A 22870-nucleotide genomic window follows, 5' to 3' on the forward strand; every position below is an offset into this window, starting at 1 on the left:
ACCCATATTGGACTTTCCAGGGCGTTTTACATAATAGGTGAGCCAGATTGCCTCTCTTACTATAGCTACGCTCCACTGCAGAGTCTTATACATTTTTCCTTGTCACCAGAGAATTCAGCTCCCATTTGGTATCATGGGTCTATATTGAGACCTCCTCACTTTTGGTGAGCATCATTCTATTCACTTCTGGTGAGCATTATTTTATTTGTTTTATTTATTTTGTATATTTATTTTTTCAATTTTTTATGCTATGGGCCCAATTACAGTATTTCCTTTTACCCTTAGTGATCTGGACGCTATCTGGTCCCACACATATATATTATTCCCGGAAGCCATAGTTATTCCAAGTAGGTCTATCTTCTTCCTTCCCTCCCCCTCACCTGTATATTTCAGATTTCTATTCATTATTTCTCCCTATTTCTACAGCTCCTTTTCTGCAGTTATCCATTTCCTGTGGGTTGCATTAGATATTTCTTTGATCGGTTAGTATTACTCTACACATTTAGGCATATTTAGGCACATATTTAGGCACTGATAGGGGATGTTTCCTCATTCGGTTTTTTTGTTGTCCTAGGCCGTTTACTATTAAGAGTACGGGGTTCTTCATATGACTACCCTGTTATATTCATACTAAGTGCCGATTATACTCATAACCACAGCAGTCGGGTATGTAAAATTATGACTTCCCTACCTCTCTCTCCTTCCCTTCCATCACACACTTTGTTTTTTGAGATTTTACGTTGTTGTCCTTTTTTCATGCATTTTGATATTGTCATTTTCTATTTTGTAATTATCACATTATGTTATATACTTGTGCAGTTTACTGAAGAAGGTCATAATAACTGACCGAAACGTCTAATATATTGCTGGACTGCCATTCCAAGTAATAAATTTTGATTTTTTCAATTACCACTTTTCACCAAGTTGAGTGCCAAGTTATTTATTTATTAGACTTTCTGGTGTGGGATACCTCACTTGAGCACCGACACAGTTGTGCCACGATATACTTTACTTTTGCATTGTATATGAGACTTGAATCAACCGACCTCCTTGTCCGCAACAATTTTCCACAAATGTGAAGGGCAACCTACTCCTGAGGCCTCCGCATCTGGTGCCAACTCCCAGAAACGCTCCCACTGTGAACGAGATAAAGCATCTGCTATCGAATTTTGCACACCCGGTACAAGTACTGCAGAAATGTAGGCATTCAACTCAAAACAACGCAGCACCAATTCCCTAACCAACCTGATCACCGGGGGAGAGGAAGAAGATAGACTATTAATAACCAAGACCACACTCAAATTATCACAAAGAAACCTAACCCTTCGATTTTGAAAAATGTCACCCCAAACCACAACCGACAAAACAAATTGGGAATAACTCTAGCAGTGCAAAATTCTTGGTCAAGCCTTGTTGGCGCCACCATTCCGGCCACAACCCGGCACTCCACCTACCACCACAATAAGCGCCATAACCAACCCCACCGACTGCATCAGTGTAAATATCGCAATCAAAGTCATTCAAAGTTTCAAGCTGAATCAACGATCATCCATTGTAATTCTCTAAAAAACACTGCCAAACAACCAAATCTTCCTTGTGTTCCTTATTCTAATGAACAAAGCGATGCGCCACCCTGACTCCTGCTGTCGCTTTTGACAACCTGCGGCCAAAAATTCTGCCCATGGGCATGATCCGGCACACAAAATTCAAATGTCCTAACAAGGACTGCAACTCCTTTAAAGTCACTTTACACAGTCTCCCGATCCTCTGCCCTTCCTGTTTAAGCAACAAAAGCTTGTCCTCAGGTAACCTACACTCCATTCTCTCCAAGTCAATAAGAATGCCCAAAAACCTCAAAACCATGCCAGGACCCTCTGTTTTTTCTCTCGCCAAGGGAACACCGAAAAGCCCAGCCATCCACTCCATGGTGGCCAATAAATTCCTGCATAAAGCAGAGTCCAGTGGACCAATAAACAAGAAATCATCCAAATAATGAATGATGGAGGAAACTCCAGTAACGTCCCTAACCACCCACTCAAGAAAAGAGCTAAATGTCTCAAACAATGAACAAGAGATTGAACAGCCCATAGGCAAACATCTGTCCAAATAAAAACCTCCATCCCAAAAACAACCCAGCAAAGGAATACTATCAGGGTGCACCGGAAGCAATCTAAAGGCCGATTCAATATCTGTCTTAGTCAGTAAAGCCCCTTCACCATACCGTCACACCCATTGCACCGCTGCATCAAACGAAGTGTACACCACTGAGCATAACTCATCATCGATGCCATCATTAACCGACCTACCCTTTGGATAAGACAAATGATGAATCAACCAAAATTTGTTCGGTTCCTTCTTGGGCACCATCCCCCAACGGGGAAACGATCACATCGCTGCCCTGCTGTCCGCCACTCCTGGCATATGGCCCCCGCTTTGAGGGCATGGCTGATCCCCTTGAGGCTGCCTGCCTGCCATCCTGCTCTGCTGACCGCTTCCCCTGCCAGGTGCCCCCGTGTCGGCCGCTCCCGGGGTACCTGCCGCAGCCACCCAACGTCCTTCTTAGCTGCCGCTCCTGCCTGCCGTCCTCTCAGCGCCGGTGACCTGGCCTCGAGCACCGCTGTCCCGCGTTGTCCCTGAGCAGGCCGCACTTTTGGCACGGCCCACACTTCTGGTGGAGCCTGGCTAGCCATCGCGGCCCTCGCCGCTGGAATGCGCCTCCGACCCGCGTCAGTAGAACGGGCACCTAGATTCCTGCCGGAGGGGGCAAAGGATGGATCTGCCACACCACTGCACCCAGCCTCCGCAGGGTACCCGGAGGGGCTCCGTGGTGTCTATCTGCCACGCGTCACCATGTCTGGGGAAAGCCTTTCTGGGGCCTCGTCCGTCTGGTCTTGCTGCCTTGCCGTCCTTCATCACCCAGCAAGGATGCCAGCTGCTCTTCCAGCCAGCTGCCCCTCCTAGAATGCGCCACGTCCCGCAATCACTCCACCAAGTCATCCACAGAATCCATGGTGAGTCTGCACGAAGGTGAGGGGTGGTGGGCTTTTCACACTGGATTCCCTCAGGCAAGTGGCAATTTTCCCGCACTTTCCTTCCACTGAATCCTGCACCCAACCCTCAACTCCTCCCTTATAACCCTCCTACCAATCCCAAATCCCAGCATTTCAATATTCAAAGAAAAACCCTCCCTTGGCAATGCAGTCATGGGGGCCTACATCTAGCTGTGTTCATTCCAGCCCCCATCTGGTAAAAGGTGCTGGGAAAAAAGGGAGGCTGGAAAAAGCTCTCACTAAATATATATAAGTGTAGCAGCGAGAATATAAATTAATATTCAATCATAAATTAGCTCTTGATAGTCCAAAACTAAAGTGCCTGTTCTTAAAGAGTATATCTTAGCTAAATACAAACTTACTATATCAGGAAGATCCTTTGTTACTATTAGCAACCAGAAACAGGCATATCAGTCAAGTCTTAGCAAAATAAATAAAGCCTGTTGTGCATAACAGTAACCAAGGAATTTACAGCTCAAAAGGTAACTAAAGAAAAAGACAATTTTTATATCAAATTGTCTCTTCAGAGAGGAAGAGGACTAGAACTCTAGTGCCAACTATTGGAAGTAGCCATTCTAACAGTCAATGTCGACTCTTTAACGAGCCTTGTCACATGACTTAGGATAAAAGCCAAACCAGGTGTAGTATTTGTAATGGACCACAAGGTGGTGCCCATCTACCACAATTAAAGTTTTATTGCTTGAATGTAAAAGGTCTATCAATTGTAATTGTGCATGTTCCAGTCAAATAAGTATCGAAGACCTACTGTGGCCAAGAAAGAATGAGGCATTGTGAAGATAACAGAAATCTTCCATTTTCTGATATGTGTTCTATAAGGATAATCACTGAAAGTGATCATGGTGCTATAAGAAACAGTGTGTGAGGTTAAAAAATCCTTGAAGGTAACTTAGTAGTTGTGGCTGAGTGGTCTAGATGATGGACTTGAAATCCATTAGGGTCACCTTGCCAATAATGTCAATTTTCAATTACTTTTTTTGATGATTATCTGAGTAGATCAATTCATAACTTCCTTAGTCTATTCCCCCAAAAGTGGTTTAATATCTCTGGACCTGATTTGGAGAACCAACCTGATGGCATCTAAAGATCTTATTTTGGCCCATCATCACATGTGCATAGTGCCGCTAATCAAATGATGCGACCAGGTGCGATCAGGTAAGAGGTGCTTCTCCCGCTCTTGACCATTTGCCACAGACTTCTGTTATGGTTGATAGATTGGGATACGCGCTTCGATTTGCATCAACTCTACTTTAATTATCTCTCGGAACGTTACCACTAGTGATGAGCGAACGTTCTCACCCAAGTATCATTGTACTCGGTGTACTCGGCGAGCATCGAACATTTCTGGGATTACTCGGATGGAATTCTGGTCTCCACCCTGCACTTTTGGCAGTCATTAGAGACCCAATCAACAGGCAGGGATTGTCTGCCAGGCACTGTAACGTCACAGCCATCTTTGTTGTGGTCTTGCAGTGATTGGCTGGCTGCACAGCATCATGAGGGATATGAGAGACTGGACGCTGCCCTGCTCGGCGCATTCGGCTCCGGAATCAGATAGTGTAGGGAGAGCTGCTGCTGAGATAGGGTCAGATTTGGGGATTTCTTAGTCAGTGTGGGGTCTACTATCCTAAACTACTCAAATCCAGCTAAATCAACAGTCCTTCTAAGGACTAATTCCAGAGTATATAGGTTGCAGTGTTAGGTGGGCAGGGGAGTGTACGTCACTCTATACATATCAGTGCAAGGCCTGCAGGCACCATATGTGTCTAAATAGATATCATTGCATACATCAAGAGGGTCCATTCCATAACTGTCTGCTGCTGCTGCTACCCAGGCCCGGATTTAGGGGTGGGCCCAAGGGGCCCGGGCCCTGGGCCACCCACCAAGCGGGGGCCTCCCACCAAAATAGGGATAAATATCTCAAAACATGTAAAATACACGTCTCTTTGATGTGAACCATTTCTAATGATAAGGAATATTTAACAAAAGAGAAACTATTGACAGTGTAGGGACCTGGCTATGGTCCTACATCTCAGTGGCTGGTGCAGAGTGGCAGAGTCATGGCACCTGGCCTGCATCAGCATCCACTGACCTGGCTAGCCAGACTTCCTTAGTACCCTCCCTGTAGCTAATGCTTAGCTTATGGCATGTGGCAGCCTTCTCCAATCCCAACAAAAGCTTCTAGGTGCTACCTATTCAGCTATATGATCGCTCCCTGGGATTAGATCAGATGAGAGTTTGTTCAGCTACCTTCGAGGAAGGAGGTGGAGCCACGATGTTGGCACGAGAAGAGGATTCTACACCGCGGAGCGCGGCAAGACCTCACTCTGGATCTTCAGTCACTGAAGGTCCAGAGGTCTTCACAGTGTCGCGGTGGGTGAGTATGATCTCTGTCTGTGTGTGTGTCTATGTGTTTGTCTGTGTATCTTTCTTGGAGCTCCTGTCCTACACAGTACAATACTGTATATCAGAGGTGTCAAACTGCATTCCTCGAGGGCTGCAAACAGGTCATGTTTTCAGGATTTCCTTGTGTTGCACAGGTGATAATTTATTCACCTGCACAGAATGATTCCAGCACCTTGTGCAATGCTAAGGAAATCTTGAAAACAAGCATGGTTTGAGGCCCTCGAGGAATGCAGTTTGACACCCCTGCTGTATATACAAGTCCACACTATATCCTGCATTACAGTGTGTCTGTGTATACTGTATGTATATAGTGTGGACCTGTTTCCAGTATATTGCTGTGTATACACTTTATACAGCCCCTCAGCCTCTATTCTATATACAGCCAGCACAGCAACAGCCTCTGATATATACAGCCCGGCAGCAGCCCCTCATATATATACAGCCCAACAGCAGCTTCTAATATATACAGCCCAGCAGAAGCCTCTCATACATACAGTGGGGCAAAAAAGTATTTAGTCAGTCAGCAATAGTGCAAGTTCCACCACTTAAAAAGATGAGAGGCGTCTGTAATTTACATCATAGGTAGACCTCAACTATGGGAGGCAAACTGAGAAAAAAAAATCCAGAAAATCATATTGTCTGTTTTTTTAACATTTTTTTTGCATATTATGGTGGAAAATAAGTATTTGGTCAGAAACAAACAATCAAGATTTCTGGCTCTCACAGACCTGTAACTTCTTCTTTAAGAGTCTCCTCTTTCCTCCACTCATTACCTGTAGTAATGGCACCTGTTTAAACTTGTTATCAATATAAAAAGACACCTGTGCACACCCTCAAACAGTCTGACTCCAAACTCCACTATGGTGAAGACCAAAGAGCTGTCAAAGGACACCAGAAACAAAATTGTAGCCCTGCACCAGGCTGGGAAGACTGAATCTGCAATAGCCAACCAGCTTGGAGTGAAGAAATCAACAGTGGGAGCAATAATTAGAAAATGGAAGACATACAAGACCACTGATAATCTCCCTCGATCTGGGGCTCCACACAAAATCCCACCCCGTGGGGTCAGAATGATCACAAGAACGGTGAGCAAAAATCCCAGAACCACGCGGGGGGACCTAGTGAATGAACTGCAGAGAGCTGGGACCAATGTAACAAGGCCTACCATAAGTAACACACTACGCCACCATGGACTCAGATCCTGCAGTGCCAGACGTGTCCCACTGCTTAAGCCAGTACATGTCCGGGCCCGTCTGAAGTTTGCTAGAGAGCATTTGGATGATCCAGAGGAGTTTTGGGAGAATGTCCTATGGTCTGATGAAACCAAACTGGAACTGTTTGGTAGAAACACAACTTGTCGTGTTTGGAGGAAAAAGAATACTGAGTTGCATCCATCAAACACCATACCTACTGTAAAGCATGGTGGTGGAAACATCATGCTTTGGGGCTGTTTCTCTGCAAAGGGGCCAGGACGACTGATCCGGGTACATGAAAGAATGAATGGGGCCATGTATCGTGAGATTTTGAGTGCAAACCTCCTTCCTTCAGCAAGGGCATTGAAGATGAAACGTGGCCGGGTCTTTCAACATGACAATGATCCAAAGCACACAGCCAGGGCAACGAAGGAGTGGCTTCGTAAGAAGCATTTCAAGGTCCTGGAGTGGCCTAGCCAGTCTCCAGATCTCAACCCTATAGAAAACCTTTGGAGGGAGTTGAAAGTCCGTGTTGCCAAGCGAAAAGCCAAAAACATCACTGCTCTAGAGGAGATCTGCATAGAGGAATGGGCCAACATACCAACAACAGTGTGTGGCAACCTTGTGAAGACTTACAGAAAACGTTTGACCTCTGTCATTGCCAACAAAGGATATATTACAAAGTATTGAGATGAAATTTTGTTTCTGACCAAATACTTATTTTCCACCATAATATGCAAATAAAATGTTAAAAAAACAGACAATGTGATTTTCTGGATTTTTTTTTCTCAGTTTCTCTCCCATAGTTGAGGTCTACCTATGATGTAAATTACAGACGCCTCTCATCTTTTTAAGTGGTGGAACTTGCACTATTGCTGACTGACTAAATACTTTTTTGCCCCACTGTATATGGCCCAGCAGAAGCCTCTCATACATATACAGCCCAGCAGAAGCCTCTCATACATATTCAGCCCAGCAGAAGCCTCTCATACATATACATCCCAGCAGAAGCCTCTCATGCATATAGAGCCCAGCAGAAGCCTCTCATACATATACAGCCCAGTAGAAGCCCCTCATACATATACAGCACAGCAGAAGCCTCTCATACATATACAGCCCAGCAGAAGCCTCTCATACATATACAGCCAGCACAGCAACAGCCTCTGATATATACAGGTAAGCAGCCTCTGATATATACAGCCCAGCAGAAGCCCCTCATATATATACAGCCCAGCAGAAGCCCCTCATATATATACAGCCCAGCAGAAGCCCTTCATATATATATAGAGCCCAGCAGAAGCCTCTCATGCATATAGAGCCCAGCAGAAGCCTCTGACATATAGAGCCCAGCAGCAGTCTTTGATATAGATAGCCCAAATTTCTACAATATAAATACATACATATGTACATATTTTAATCTTTAACGCCCTTTCAGGACTTCAAGGGTTGACAGGGTCAGATATACTGCGTGAATTGGACTTTAGTGACATCATTAGTGATTTTGCAGCACAAAAATCAAGGAAAGTGCCCGGATTGTAAAAAATGAATAAGTTTACTTGAATTACTCTGTGTAAATGATTTTTGTAAATAAACTTGCGTTCATTTCATTTTGTGTTTTTGCATTACATATTGCAGCACCTTGAAAAATGGGCCTCCCTCCAAAATAGGCCCCGGGCCACCCACCTCCTAAATCCGGCCCTGCTGCTACCTATAGCATATATTGACCGTATATACCTGGCACCAGGTATAATTGGCTAGGTACATTTTTTTGCCAGATTAATAGAGGTTATTTTACTGCAAAGCAATCCAGAGCCCTTTTTTTCTCTCCATTTGCTTTTTGACACTGCACAATACAGCCAGGTCCTTTTCCTAGCACAGCATGAAAATCCAGCAATTTTAAAGGGGTCACAAAAATCACTTATGAGCAGTGGGGTAGGAAGGGGGGTGCGGGGGGGCGGTCCGCCCCGGGCGGCACAATGCGGGGGGCGGCCGGCGCTGCAGGAGGAGAAAGAAAGAAAGGAAAAAAAAAAAAGACGCCCCTTTAAATCTTCGGGCGGCGCCGTCCGCCGCCACGACCAGTCTCCCTCCACCCCCGGGCCCCCGCCCCCGCCCCCCGCTCTAATACTCACCTCTCCTGGTTCCTGCGGCAGCTACAGCGTCCTCTGACTCTGCGACGTCTCAGAGCAGAGGGCGCGATGACGTCATCACTGTGCGCGCCGCTCAGCCTCTCTGTCCTGAGCGTCGCAGAGCCGGAGAGACGCTGACTGGCTGCACCGAACCTGCGCTAGGAACGGGAGAGGTGAGGATTTTACTTTTTTTTTTTTTCTTTATGTCTGACTCTGGGGGCAATGCTGGACACACTGGGGCAATACTGGAGACCATGGGGCAGATTGCTGGACACACTGGGGCAATACAGGAGACCATGGGGCAGAATGCTGGACACACTGGGGCAATACTGGAGACCATGGGGCAGATTGCTGGACACACTGGGGCAATACTGGAGACCATGGGGCAGATTGCTGGACGCACTGGGGCAATACTGGAGACCATGGGGCAGAATGCTGGACACATCGGGGCAATACTGGAGACCATGGGGCAGATTGCTGGACGCACTGGGGCAATACTGGAGACCATGGGGCAGATTGCTGGATGCACTGGGGCAATACTGGAGACCATGGGGCAGAATGCTGGACACACTGGGGCAATACTGGAGACCATGGGGCAGAATGCTGGACACACCGGGGCGATACTGGAGACCATGGGGCAGATTGCTGGACACACTGGGGCAATACTGGAGGCCATGGGGCAGATTGCTGGACACACTGGGGCAATACTGAAGACCATGGGGCAGAATGCTGGACACACTGGGGCAATACTGGAGACCATGGGGCAGAATGCTGGACACACTGGGGCAATACAGGAGACCATGGGGCAGATTGCTGGACACACTGGGGCAATACTGGAGACCCTGGGGCAGATTTCTGGACACATTGAGGCAATGCTGGAGACGCTAGGGCAGACTTCTGAACACACTGGGGCAGATTTCTGGACATACTGGGGCAATGCTGGAGACCCTGGGGCAGATTTCTGGACACACTGGGGCAATGCTGGACACTGGGGTAATATGCTGGACACACTGGGGGTAATATGCTGGACACACTGGGGGTAATATGCTGGACACACTGGGGCAATGCTGGACACTGGGGGTAATATGCTGGACACACTGGGGGTAATATGCTGGACACACTGGGGCAGACTGCTGGACACACTGGGGCAATGCTGGACACTGGGGCAGATTGCTGGACACACTGGGGGTAATATGCTGGACACACTGGGGGTAATATGCTGGACACACTGGGGGTAATATGCTGGACACACTGGGGGTAATATGCTGGACACACTGGGGGTAATATGCTGGACACACTGGGGCAGACTGCTGGACACACTGGGGCAATGCTGGACACTGGGGCAGATTGCTGGACACACTGGGGGCAGTGCTGGATATACTAGGGCAGATTTCTGGACACACTGGGGGTAATATGCTGGACACACTGGGGCAGATTGCTGGACAACATGGGGGTAATATGCTGGACACACTGGGGCAGATTGCTGGACACACTGGGGGCAGGACTTGAGGCATGGGCAGAATGTAGATACGGGGCATGATTGGAGACACGGGGCAGGATTGGATCATGGGGCAGAACTGATACGATGGAGGCTGGTGGGGCAGGATGGGGAGATCATATGGGGTAGAATGGATACTCATGAGGGCAGGATGCGAGAACATATGGCTGGAGCCAGGAATGAGATAAACGGGGCCAGGGTGGGGAATAGTGTTACCATAGGGGCTAATTAAGGGATATTATTACTGCAGTGATGTATTTATTTTATTTTTTGAGTATACTGTTTTAAATGGGGAGGCGGTCCTGTTACTGTGCAGAGTGACACTATATCACCTTTTTTTCTTCATGTGATGTAATGTAGAAGTTGTGAAAAATTAAGTAATATGTTCTGCAAGCGGAGCTCGAGATAACTGTGTTATTTCCTGCAGAAACGAGTCCTGGCTGGAAGGAATGATGGCGGTCTGTGCTGGATGAAAGATGAAGGACTTCACCTAGAGACGTCACTGGTGAGTCAGTGTTACCTATACACTGACACTATACACTGTATACTATATACAGCGGTCCTGTGTACAATGTCACCAGTGATCACTGTATTATCTATACATTATATACACAGTTCCTGTGTATAATACCACCAGTGATCTCTGTATTACCTCTACACAGACACTGCATACTAAGTACAGATCTCCTGTGAATACTGGCACTTATGGTGATAGTATTGTGTTTTTTTTTTATTACTGATCAGTATTGTAGTATTCAGTCACTATGTGGTGGTAATATGTGGTCTGGAAATGGTGTTGTGGTATTTGTCCCTTGTATGTAGTATTATTCGGTCACTATGTGGTCTGGTCATGGTGTGGTGGTATTAAGTCACAGGTTTGGCATGTGGGGGTGACACCATTAGGCCCAGTTTAAGTTCTACAAAACAGGAAAACCATTTTTGGTAACCTTTGTGTGTATTGAGCCGGGGGAGAGGGGGGGGGGCGCCAAACTCGGGAACAGCCCCGGGCGGCAAAAGCTCTAGCTACGCCTCTGCTTATGAGTGCGCAGAAAAATCTTTCAATTTTTTGTGGTGCGGTAGAGTATTATTTTTTTTGAGTGTCTTACACAATTTCTTGACACCATTTTTCTGAACCCCCCCAAAAATACATACAGGCCACGTATTTTACAGTGTGGTATATCTGTGACACACCTCATACATCCGTGTGCTAAAAATTTGGGCATTTCAGGCCTAAATTCCATTGTTTTGCTATCTGTTACTCTAGTTATATACTGCACTATTTTTGCAGACCCCCCCAAAAAAACAGGCCACATATTGGGCAGTGTGGTATTTCTATGGCAGGCCTCATACTGTATCTGCATTCTCCAAGTTTGGGCATTTTATGCCGTTATTCCAGTTTTTTTACTGTCTGTTACTCGACTTATATACAGCACTATTTTGCATTAAAAAAAAATAAAAAATACAAGCCACATATTTGGCTGTGTGGTATTTCCATGACAGGCCTCATATACAGTGCCCTGTGAAAGTATTTGGCCCCATGGAACTTTTCAACCTTTTCTCACATATCATGCTTCAAACATAAAGATACCAAATGTACATTTTTGGTGAAGAATCAACAACAAGTGGAACACAATTGTGAAATTGAATGAAAGTTATTGGTTATTTTACATTTTGTGGAAAATCAAAAACTGAAAAGTGGGGCGTGCAATATTATTCGGCCCCTTTACTTTCAGTGCAGCAAACTCACTCCAGAAGTTCATTGTGGATCTTTGAATGATCCAATGTTGTCCTAAATGCCTAATGATGATAAATATAATCCACCTGTGTGTAACCAAGTCTCCGTATAAATGCACCTGCTCTGTGATAGTCTCAGGGTTCTGTTTGAAGCATAGAGAGCATCATGAAGACCACGGAACACAACAGGCAGGTCCGTGATACTGTTATGGAGAAGTTTAAAGCCAGATTTGAATACAAAATGATTTCCAAACCTTTAAACATCCCAAGGAGCACTGTGCAAGCGATCATATTGAAATGGAAGGAGTATCATACCACTGCAAATCTACCAAGACCCGGCCGTTCCTCCAAACTTTCATCTCAAACAAGGAGAAGACTGATCAGAGATGCAGCCAAGAGGCCCATGATCACTCTGGATGAACTGCAGAGATCTACAACTGAGGTGGGACAGTCTGTCCATAGGACAACAATCAGTCCTACACTGCATAAATCTGGCCTTTATGGAAGAGTGGCAAGAAGAAAGCCATTTCTCAAAGATATCCATAAAAAGTGTTGTTTAAAGTTTGCAACAAGCCACCTGGGAGACACACCAAACATGTGGAAGAAGGTGCTCTGGTCAGATGAAAGCAAAATAGAACCTTTTGGCAACAATGCCAGACGATATGTTTGGCGTAAAGGCAACACAGCTCATCACCCTGAATACACCATCCCCACTGTCAAACATAGTGGTGGCAGCATCATGGTTTGGGCCTGCTTTTCTTCAGCATGGACAGGTAAAATGGTTAAAATTGATGGGAAGATGGATGGAGCTAAATAGAGGACCATTCTTGAAGATAACCTGTTGTAGTCTGCAAAAGACTGGGATGGAAATTTGTCTTCCAACAAGACCATAATCCCAAACCTAAAAGCAAAATCTACAACGGAATGGTTCACAAATAAACGTATCCAGGTGTTAGAATGGCCAAGTCAAAGTCCAGACCTCAATCCAATCGAGAATCTGTGGAAAGAGCTGAAAACTGCTGTTCACAAACGATCTCCATCAAACCTCACTGAGCTCAAGCTATTTGCCAAGGAAGAATGGGCAAGAATTTCAATGTCTTGATGTACAAAACTGATAGAGACATAACCCAAGCGACTTGCAGCTGTAATTGCAGCAAAAGGTGGTGCAACAAAGTAATAAGTTAAAGGGGCCGAATAATTCACAAAAATACAAAAAAAATCTTTAAAGGAGGTGTGTCCAAACTTCTGGTCTGTGTTGTATATGGACATAGGGTTATTAGTTATATAGTGGGCATACCACAAAAACACACCTTCTATATGTTCAGGTCCACTAGCAATATATGGACATAGGGTTGTTAGTTATATAATGGGTTTACCACAAAACAAACCTACTATACTGTACAGACAAAAAGTTTGGACACACATTCTCATTTCAAGATTTTTCTGTATTTTCATGACTATGAAAATTGTACTTTCACACTGAAGGCATGAAAACTATGAATTAACACATGTGGAATTATATACTTAGCAAAAAAGTGTGAAACAACTGAAATTATGTCTTATATTATAGGTTCTTCAAAGTAGCCACCTTTTGCTTTGATGACTGCTTTGCACAATCTTGGCATTCTCTTGATGAGCTTCAAGAGGTAGTCACCGGGAATGGTCTTCCAACAATCTTGAAGAAGTTCCCAGAGATGCTTAGCACTTCTGGCCCTTTTCCTTCACTCTGTGGTCCAGCTCACCCCAAACCGTCCAGCTCATCCCCTTACACAGCCTGGAGATGTGTTTGGGGTCATTGTCCTGTTGAAAAATAAATGATTGTCCAACTAAACGCAAACCGGATGGAATAGCATGCCGCTTCAAGATGCTGTGGTAGCCATGCTGGTTCAGTGTGCCTTCAATTTTGAATAAATCCCCAATAGTGTCACCAGCAAAGCACCCCCACACCATCACACCTCCTCCTCAATGCTTCACGGTGAGAACCAGACATGTAAAGTCCATCCGTTCACCTTTTCTGCGTCACACAAAGACACGGTGGTTGGAACCAAAGATCTTAAATTTGGACTCATCAAACCAGAGCACAGATTTCCACTGGTCTAATGTCCATTCCTTGTGTTCTTAACCCAAACAAGTCTCTTCTGCTTGTTGCCTGTCCTTAGCAGTGGTTTCCTAGCAGCTATTTTACCATGAAGGCCTGCTGCACAAAGTCTCCTCTTAACAGTTGTTGTAGATATGTGTCTGCTGCTAGAACTCTGTGTGGCATTGACCTGGTCTCTAATCTGAGTTGCTGTTAACCTGTGATTTCTGAGGCTGGTGACTCGGATAAACTTATCTTCAGAAGCAGAAGTGACTCTTGGTCGTCCTTTCCTGGGACAGTCCTCATGTGAGCCAGTTTCTTTGTAGCGCTTGATGGTTTTTGCCACTGCACTTGGGGACACTTTCAAAGTTTTCCCAATTTTTGGGACTGACTGACCTTCATTTCTTAAAGTAATGATGGCCACTCGTTTTTCTTTACTTAGCTGCTTTTTTCTTGCCATAATACAAATTCTAACAGTCTATTCAGTAGCACTATCAGCTGTGTATCCACCAGACTTCTGCACAACACAACTGATGGTCCCAACCCCATTTATAAGGCTAGAAATCCCACTTATCAAACCTGTCAGGGCACACCTGTGAAGTGAAAACCATTCCCGGTGACTACCTCTTGAAGCTCATCAAGAGAATGCTAAGAGTGTACAAAGCAGTCATCAAAGCAAAAGGTGGCTAGAAAATAAGACATAATTTCAGTTGTTTCACACTATTTTTGTTAAGTATATAATTCCACATGTGTTAATTCATAGTTTTTACCGTATTTCTTTGTGATACTGATTTTATCCTATTACAATTTAATTTGAAGTCATCACTACACCTTCTTCTAACAACTCTATGTCCATATATTGTTAGTGGACCTGTACATACCGTACAGACCAAAAGTTTGGACACACCTTCTCATTTAAAGATTTTTATGTATTTTCATGACTATGAAAATTGTACATTCACACTGAAGGCATCAAAACTATGAATTAACACATGTGGAATTATATACTTAACAAAAAAGTGTGAAACAACTGAAATTATGTCTTATATTCTAGGTTCTTCAAAGTAGCCAACTTTTGCTTTGATAACTCTATGTCCATATATTGTCAGTGGACCTGCACATATAGGAGGTGTTTTTTGTGGTATGCCCACTATATAACTAATAACCCTATGTCCATATATTGCTAGTGGATCGGCACATATAGAACGTGTTTTTGTGGTATGCCCACTATATAACTAAGTTGTGCCTATGTGATCAGATTGGCTTGCATCCATATTGTGTTGTCCTAATTAGGGCACACCTTTTTGCTGTACTTGCGCACTTCAATGAATTTTTGCACTACAGTTTAAAGTGGTGGTATGTGCTAGATAGCATATTTTTAGTGATGAGCGAATATACTCGTTACTCGAGATTTCTCGAGCACGCTCAGGTGTCCTCTGAGTATTTTTTAGTGCCCGGAGATTTAGTTTTCATTGCCGCAACTGAATGATTTACATCTGTTAGCCAGCATAAGTACATGTGGGGGTTGCCTGGTTGCTAGGGAATCCCCACATGTAATCAAGCTGGCTAAGAGATGTAAATCATTCAGCTGCGGTGATGAAAACTAAATCTCCGAGCACTAAAAAATACTCGGAGGTCACCCAAGCGTGCGCTCGGGAAATCTCGAGTAATGAGTATATTCGCTTATCACTACATATTATACATCTGTATTTATGTGTGTATTGAAACTATTTCGTGCATAAGATCCTTTTATTTCTTCTCTTTGCACAATACGAGAAGGTGAAACTATTTAGTAAACAACTGAATATGGGCACTGACCCTCCCACTTTTTTCACAGTACAATTTAGTATCTACTACGAGATAAGCCCCTTTTACATGTTATTTGGATATTTTTTCGGTCATCAATTGTGTGTGTGTGTGTGTATTTCTGTGTGTCACATCTTTTGTTATGTTAGGGTGACCTAAGGACCATAGGGACACCGACGTTGAGCGGGGGCGCCATGTCGTCAACAACTAGGGTGCAAACCTCACAGACAGGTAGGTAGGGCATCATTAGGGCCTACTAGGGTGAATTGAGTCCCCCCTTCTATTTTTTTATTTATTATATGTATTTCTATTACCCCAATTTTAAATTATATCAATAACGGGTATATTTTAGGAGGTTTTTCTTTTGTTGTGGTGTTTAAATGGAGTTCGAACCTCTATATTTTCTTTTGAAGGTGTGTTTTTTAAGATATTATGTTACCATTGTGTATGATTGTAGATTTGTACTGCAGCTTTAGAGCCTATTTTCACCATCATTCAAGATAGTGCATGCTCTTTTCGCACAACACGCTGCATCCCAGTCAATGTTACGTTTGGTTCCATGGTGTAATGGTTAGCACTCTGGACTTTGAATCCAGTGATCTGAATTCAAATCTCACTGGAGCCTGGTCAATATTGTTTACACTAGTCTCAACTTTTCCACTTTCACTGAGTTGTACGATGCAAAAAGTTTATCATTCTCTGAGATGTGTTCCAGAGGAATAATCACTGAGATTGATCATGCTGCTATTAGGAGAGGTGTGTTAAACTCATAAAATCTCAATGGCTGAGTGGTTAAGGCGATGGACTAGAAATACTCGCCCAGGTCCAAAGTCTGCCAACTATGTTTCAGTAATTTTTTGACCTATTACCTGGGTAGATCAATTTGCATGTTTACTAGTCTATCAGCCTTGACAGTGGTCTGTGATCACTGGAGCGGGTTTCTAGAACCAGACTGACTTCATCTATGAATGTACTTTAGATTATCTGTTCTGGAGCGATATTCCATGTGCGACATGCCCCTAATCAAAAGAAGCACCGTGGATGCCATCAGGTAAGAGGTTTCTCTCCTGATCTTGTCCAGCGGCCACAGACCATTGTTGTGACAGATGTACTGGGACATGCACTTTGATTTGCAACAACCTTGAATTATCTCTCGGATGAAACCTTTTACCACACAATGAAAAATCTTAAACGACTTCTGGATGAACAGCTTTCTAACAGTAAAAAATTTTGCAATTTATTTTTTTCTCACCCTTTTTCCAAGTAACAGACCCAGCACTCTATTTATTAGCCACTTTTGATCAACATTTAAAACTGTCCTTGTGATATCATACAGCTCTTGGCACACTTGTGGAATAAAAGGTTATAAGATATTATGTTACCATTGTGTATGATTGTAGCTTTGTACTGCAGCTTTAGAGCCTATTTTCACCATCAGTCAAGATTTCACATGCTCTTTTCAGCACACCACGCTGCATCCCAGTCTATATTATGTTTGGTTCCATGGTGTAATTGTTAGCAAACTTGATTTTTGAATCCAGTGATCTGAGTTCAAATCTCAGTGGAACTTGGTCAATACTGTTTAGACAAGTCTCAATTTTTCCAACTGCACTAAGTTCTATGATGCAAAAAGTTTAACATAAAATTAGCATGATATAATCCACAATAATAAACAACAAAATATTTGAATGTTCCAAGGATGCAAAGAATGATCACTTTAAATCCTTTTGTCAAAGCTAGCTTCCGAGTATGATTAGTGAAATACTATATGTTCAGTCTTGTAAGCATTTTCAGAGTATTTTTAATGATGTTTATTGAGTGGACCGACTTCAAATCCACCTTATGAAGAGGGAAAAGCCTTGAACTGCGCATGGTTCCCATTGATGATGACTGTAAATCAGATTTTTACTTTTTACTGAGACCTGGAATTTTTTTCATTTTCTGAGATGTGTTCCAGAGGGATAATCACTGAGCTTGATCATGGTTCTATTAGAGAAAGTTTATGAAATTCATGAAAGCTCAATGTCTGAGTAGTTGTGGCCGAGTGGTTAAGGTGATGGACTAGAAATATATTAGGGTTTCTCCAGGCAAATCCTGCCGTCTATGTTTCAGTAACTTTTTGACTGATTACCTGAATAGATCAATTTGCACGTTTACTAGTCTATCCCCCATAACAGTGGTCTGTGATCACTGGAGCGGGTTACTAGGACCAGACTGACTTCATCTTGGAATATTCTTTAGATAATCTGTTCTGTAGCGACTTTACATGTGCGAAATGCCCATAATCAAAAGAAGCAACTTGGATGCCATCAGGTAAGAGGTTTCACTCCCAATCTTGTCCAGAGGACTTGTGGATGAACAGCTTTCTAACATTATAAAATTTGCAATTTATTTTTTTCTCACCCTTTTTCCAAGTAACAGATCACCACTCTATTTATTAACTACTTTTGATCAACATTTAAAACTGTCGTTGTGATATCATGGAGCTCATGGCACAATTGTGGAATAAAAGGTTATAAGATATTATGTTACCATTGTGTATGATTGTAGATTTGTACTGCAGCATTAGAACCTGTTTTCACCATCAGTCAAGATTTCACATGCTCTTTTCAGCACACCACGCTGCATCCAAGTCTGGGGGACGCACGGTGGCTCAGTGGATAGCACAGCAGCCTTGCAGCGCTGGAGTCCTGGGTTCAAATCCCACCCAGGACAACATCTGCAAAGAGTTTTTTATGTTCTCTCCGTGTTTGCGTGGGTTTCCTCCCACATTCCAAAGACATACTGATAGGGATTCTAGATTGTGAGCCCCATTGGGGACAGCGATGATAATGTGTGCAAACACATTATTAGCGCTATATAAAAATAAAGATTATTAAAATAAAGATTATGGTTCCATGGTGTAATGGTTAGCACTCTGGACTTTGAATCCAGTGATCTGAGTTCAAATCTCAGTGTGTCGTGCGTAATATTAGTTTCAGAAGTCTCAATTTTTCCACTTGCATTAAGTTCTACGATGCAAAAAGTTTATCATAAAATTAAAAAGTTAAAATCCACAATAATAAAAGACAACAACAGATTTGAATGTTCCAAGGATTCAAAGAATGATCACTTGAATCCTATGGTCAAAGTTAGCTTCCGAGAAGAATTAGCGAAACTTAAAATTAGCTTCAGATAACAAAACTCATATCATCTATGTCACACCAAGCAATCATACTCTGTGACTTGAGTCAATGTTCACATAACACTTTCTCCAGGGGGGTGAAACTCACAAGGATTTGAAGCTGAAATGGCTTCAGGAAATGGAGTTTTTTCCACTCATCTTTTCTCATGATTTTCAGCATTCCCTAAGTGGTTTGTAAACATTTTAGTGGTGTTTTACTAAGAATTCTTATGGGCATCTTTTTAATCCATTTTTTTACCTTTTTTTTATAGCTCACAGTATGCACCAAAAGTCACTCAGGACCCTTTATAGGGTCTTTCGAACCTTACCGTTGACTTGTATTATAGGTATTGAGCTCTTCAAAGCTAAAAACACCTGAAGAGTGATATGGCTTTTTCAGTTAACCGATTGATGCTTTTGGAAACTTGATTCTGTTAAAAGACGATCAACACCCTGATCACATGAACATCAAGTCCTATTTACTTGAGAATTACTATGTTCAGTATTCTAAGCAATTTCAGAGTATTTTAAGGATGCTGTCCGAGTGCACCGACTTCAAATCCACCACAGGAGGAGGGAAAAGCCTTGAACTGTGCATGGAACCCATTGATGATGACTTTAAACCAGATTTTTACATTTTACTGAGACCTGGAATTTTTTTTTCATTTTCTGAGATGTGTTCCAGAGGGATAATCACTGAGCTTGATCATGGTGATATTAGAAAAGGTGTGGGAAACTCATAAATGCTCAATGTCTGAGTAGTTGTGGCTGAGTGGTTAAGGCAAATAGACTAGAAATAAATTAGGGATTCTCCCCACATGTTCTAATCTTGTCAACTATGTCTATGCTTCAGTAACTTTTTGACCGATTACCTGGGTTGATCTATTTGCATGTTTACTAGTCTATCCCCTATAACAGTGGTCTGTGATTTCTGGAGAGGTTTTCTAGGACCAGACTGACTTCATCTTGGAATGTTCTTTAGATAATCTGTTCTGGAGCGACATTACATGTGCGAAATGCCCATAATTAAAAGAAGCACCTTGGATGCCATCAGGTAAGAGGTTTCTCTCCCAATCTTGTCCAGAGGACCTCTGGATGAACAGCTTTCTAACATTATAAATTTTGCAATTTATTTTTTTCTCACCCTTTTTCCAAGTAACAGATCACCACTCTATTTATTAACTACTTTTGATCAACATTTAAAACTGTCCTTGTGATATCATGGAGCTCATTGCACACTTATGGAATAAAAGGTTATAAGATATTATGTTACCATTGTGTATGGTTGTAGATTTGTACCCCAGCATTAGAACCTGTTTTCACCATCAGTCAAGATTTCACATGCTCTTTTCAGCACACCACGCTGCATCCAAGTCTATGTTATGTTTGGTTCCATGGTGTAAAGGTTAGCACTCTGGTCTTTGAATCCAGTGATCTGAGTTCAAATCTCAGTGGAACCTGGTCAATACTGTTTAGACAAGTCTCAATTTTTCCACTTGCACTGAGTTCTACGATGCAAAAAGTTTACCATAAAATTAGCAAGTTAAAATCCACAATAATAAAAGACAACAACAGATTTGAATGTTTCAAGGATTCAAAGAATGATCACTGTGAATCCTATGGTCAAAGCTAGCTTCCGAGTAGGATTAAAAAGTTAAAATTAACTTCAGGAAACAAAACTCATATCATCTATGTCATACCAAGCAATCATACTCTGTGACTTGAGTGAATGTTCACCAATCACTTTCTCCAGGTGGGTGAAACTCACAAGGATTTGAAGCAGAAATGGCTTCAGGAAATGGAGTTTTTTTAGAGTCATTTTTTCTCATGATTTTCAGCATTCCCTTAAGCGGTTTGTAAACATTTTTGGTGGTGTTTTACTAAGAATTCATATTGGCATCTTTTGAATCTGTTTTGTGGCTTTTTTTATAGCTTACAAAATGCACCAAAAGTCACTCAGGACCCTTTATAGGGTCTTTCGAACCTTACCGTTGACTTGTATTATAGGTATGGAGCTCTTCAAAGTGAAAAACACCTGAAAATTGATATGGTTATTTCAGTTAACTGCTTGACGTTTTTGGAAACTTGCTTCAGTTAATAGACGCTCAAAACCCTGATCATATGGACATCAAGTGTTTGTTACTTGGAAATGACTATGTTCAGTCTTCTCAGCATTTTCAGAGTATTTTTAAGGATGTTTTTAGAGTGGACCGACTCCAAATCCACCTTATGAAGAGGGAAAAGCCTTGAACTGTGCATGGTTCCCATTGATGATGACTTTAAATCAGATTTTTACATTTTACTGAGACCAGGAATTTTCTTTTCATTTTCTGAGATGTGTTCCAGAGAGATAATTGCTAAGCTTGATCATGGTGCTATTAGAAAAGGTGTGTGAAACTCATAAAAGCTCGATGTCCGAGTAGTCGTGGTCAAGTGGTTAAGGCGATGGACTAGAAATCTGTTGGGGTTTCCACGCGCAGGTTCAAATCCTGCCGACTACGTCGATGTTTCAGAGACTTTTTGACCGATTACCTGGGTAGATCAATTTGTATGTTTACTAGTCTATCAGCCTTGACAGTGGTCTGTGATCTCTGGAGATTGTTTCCAGGACCAAACTGACTTCATCTATGAATGTTCTTTAGATTATCTGTTTTGGAGCGATATTCCATGTGCGACATGCCCCTAATCAAAAGAAGCACCATGGATGCTATCAGGTAAGAGGTTTCTCTCCCGATCATGTCCAGCGGCCACAGACCACTGTCGTGGCTGATGGACTGGGACCCCCACTTTGATTTGCACCAACCTTAAATTATCTCTTGGATGAAACCTTTTACCACACAATGAAAAATCTTGAATGACTTCTGGATGAACAGCTTTCTAACAGTATAAATTTTGCAATATTTTTTTAACCCTTTTTCCAAGTAACAGATCCAGCACTCTATTTATTAGCCACTCTTGATCAACATTTAAAACTGTCCTTGTGATATCATGGAGCTCATGGCACACTTGTGGAATAAAAGGTTATAAGGCCATGTTCACACCATCCTTTTTTTCATGCGGAATTGCTGCGATTTTCCCGCTGCGGGTCCGCAGCTGTTTTCCATGCAGGGTACATTACAATGTACCCTATGGAAAACAGGAACTGCTGTGCCCACATTGCGGAAAATCCCGAAAAAAGCCGCGCTGAATAGCTGCGGTAAAAAAGAAGTACCATGTCACTTCTTTTTGCGGAACTGCAGCGGTTCTGCACCCATAGACCTCCATTGTGAGGTCAAACCCGCAGTAAAACCCGCAGATGAAAAAAATATCTGCGGGTTTTCTGCGGTTTGTGGTGCAGAACCGCTGCAGTGTGGCTGCCCCCCGTGCCCCAATCCCACCCCCCATGCTCCGATGCCACCCCCCGTGCTCCGACGCCCCCCCCCCCCCGTGCCCTCATCTCCCCCCTTTATACTTACCCGGCCTCCCGGTGTCCGTCCGTCCGTCTTCTCCCTGGGCGCCGCCATCTTCCAAAATGGCGGGCGCATGCGCAGTGCGCCCGCCGAATCTGCCGGCCGGCAGATTCGTTCCAAAGTGCATTTTGATCACTGAGATATAATCTATCTCAGTGATCAAAATAAAAAAATAGTAAATGACCCCCCCCCCTTTGTCACCCCCATAGGTAGGGACATTAAAAAAAATTAAGAATTTTTTTTTTCCACTAAGGTTAGAATAGGGGTAGGGTTAGGGGTAGGGTTAGGGGTAGGGTTAGGGGTAGGGTTAGGGGTAGGGTTAGGGGTAGGGTTAGGGGTAGGGTTAGGGG

At 43.2% G+C, this 22870-nt stretch overlaps 3 non-coding genes across 3 annotated transcripts; all 3 read left to right on the forward strand.

The window, feature by feature from the left end:
• Window positions 1-16461: 16461 nt before the first annotated feature.
• Window positions 16462-16533, forward strand: TRNAQ-UUG (transfer RNA glutamine (anticodon UUG)). Its single transcript has one exon. It is a non-coding gene; the product is annotated as a tRNA-Gln (tRNA).
• A 3926-nt stretch (window positions 16534-20459) lies between these two features.
• Window positions 20460-20531, forward strand: TRNAQ-UUG (transfer RNA glutamine (anticodon UUG)). The gene has a single exon. It is a non-coding gene; the product is annotated as a tRNA-Gln (tRNA).
• Window positions 20532-21490: 959 nt separating this feature from the next.
• On the forward strand, window positions 21491-21572 carry TRNAS-AGA (transfer RNA serine (anticodon AGA)). The gene has a single exon. It is a non-coding gene; the product is annotated as a tRNA-Ser (tRNA).
• Window positions 21573-22870: the final 1298 nt, after the last annotated feature.

This window comes from Ranitomeya imitator, chromosome 9, assembly GCF_032444005.1.
Source record: "Ranitomeya imitator isolate aRanImi1 chromosome 9, aRanImi1.pri, whole genome shotgun sequence".
Taxonomy (NCBI): Eukaryota; Metazoa; Chordata; class Amphibia; order Anura; family Dendrobatidae; genus Ranitomeya; species Ranitomeya imitator.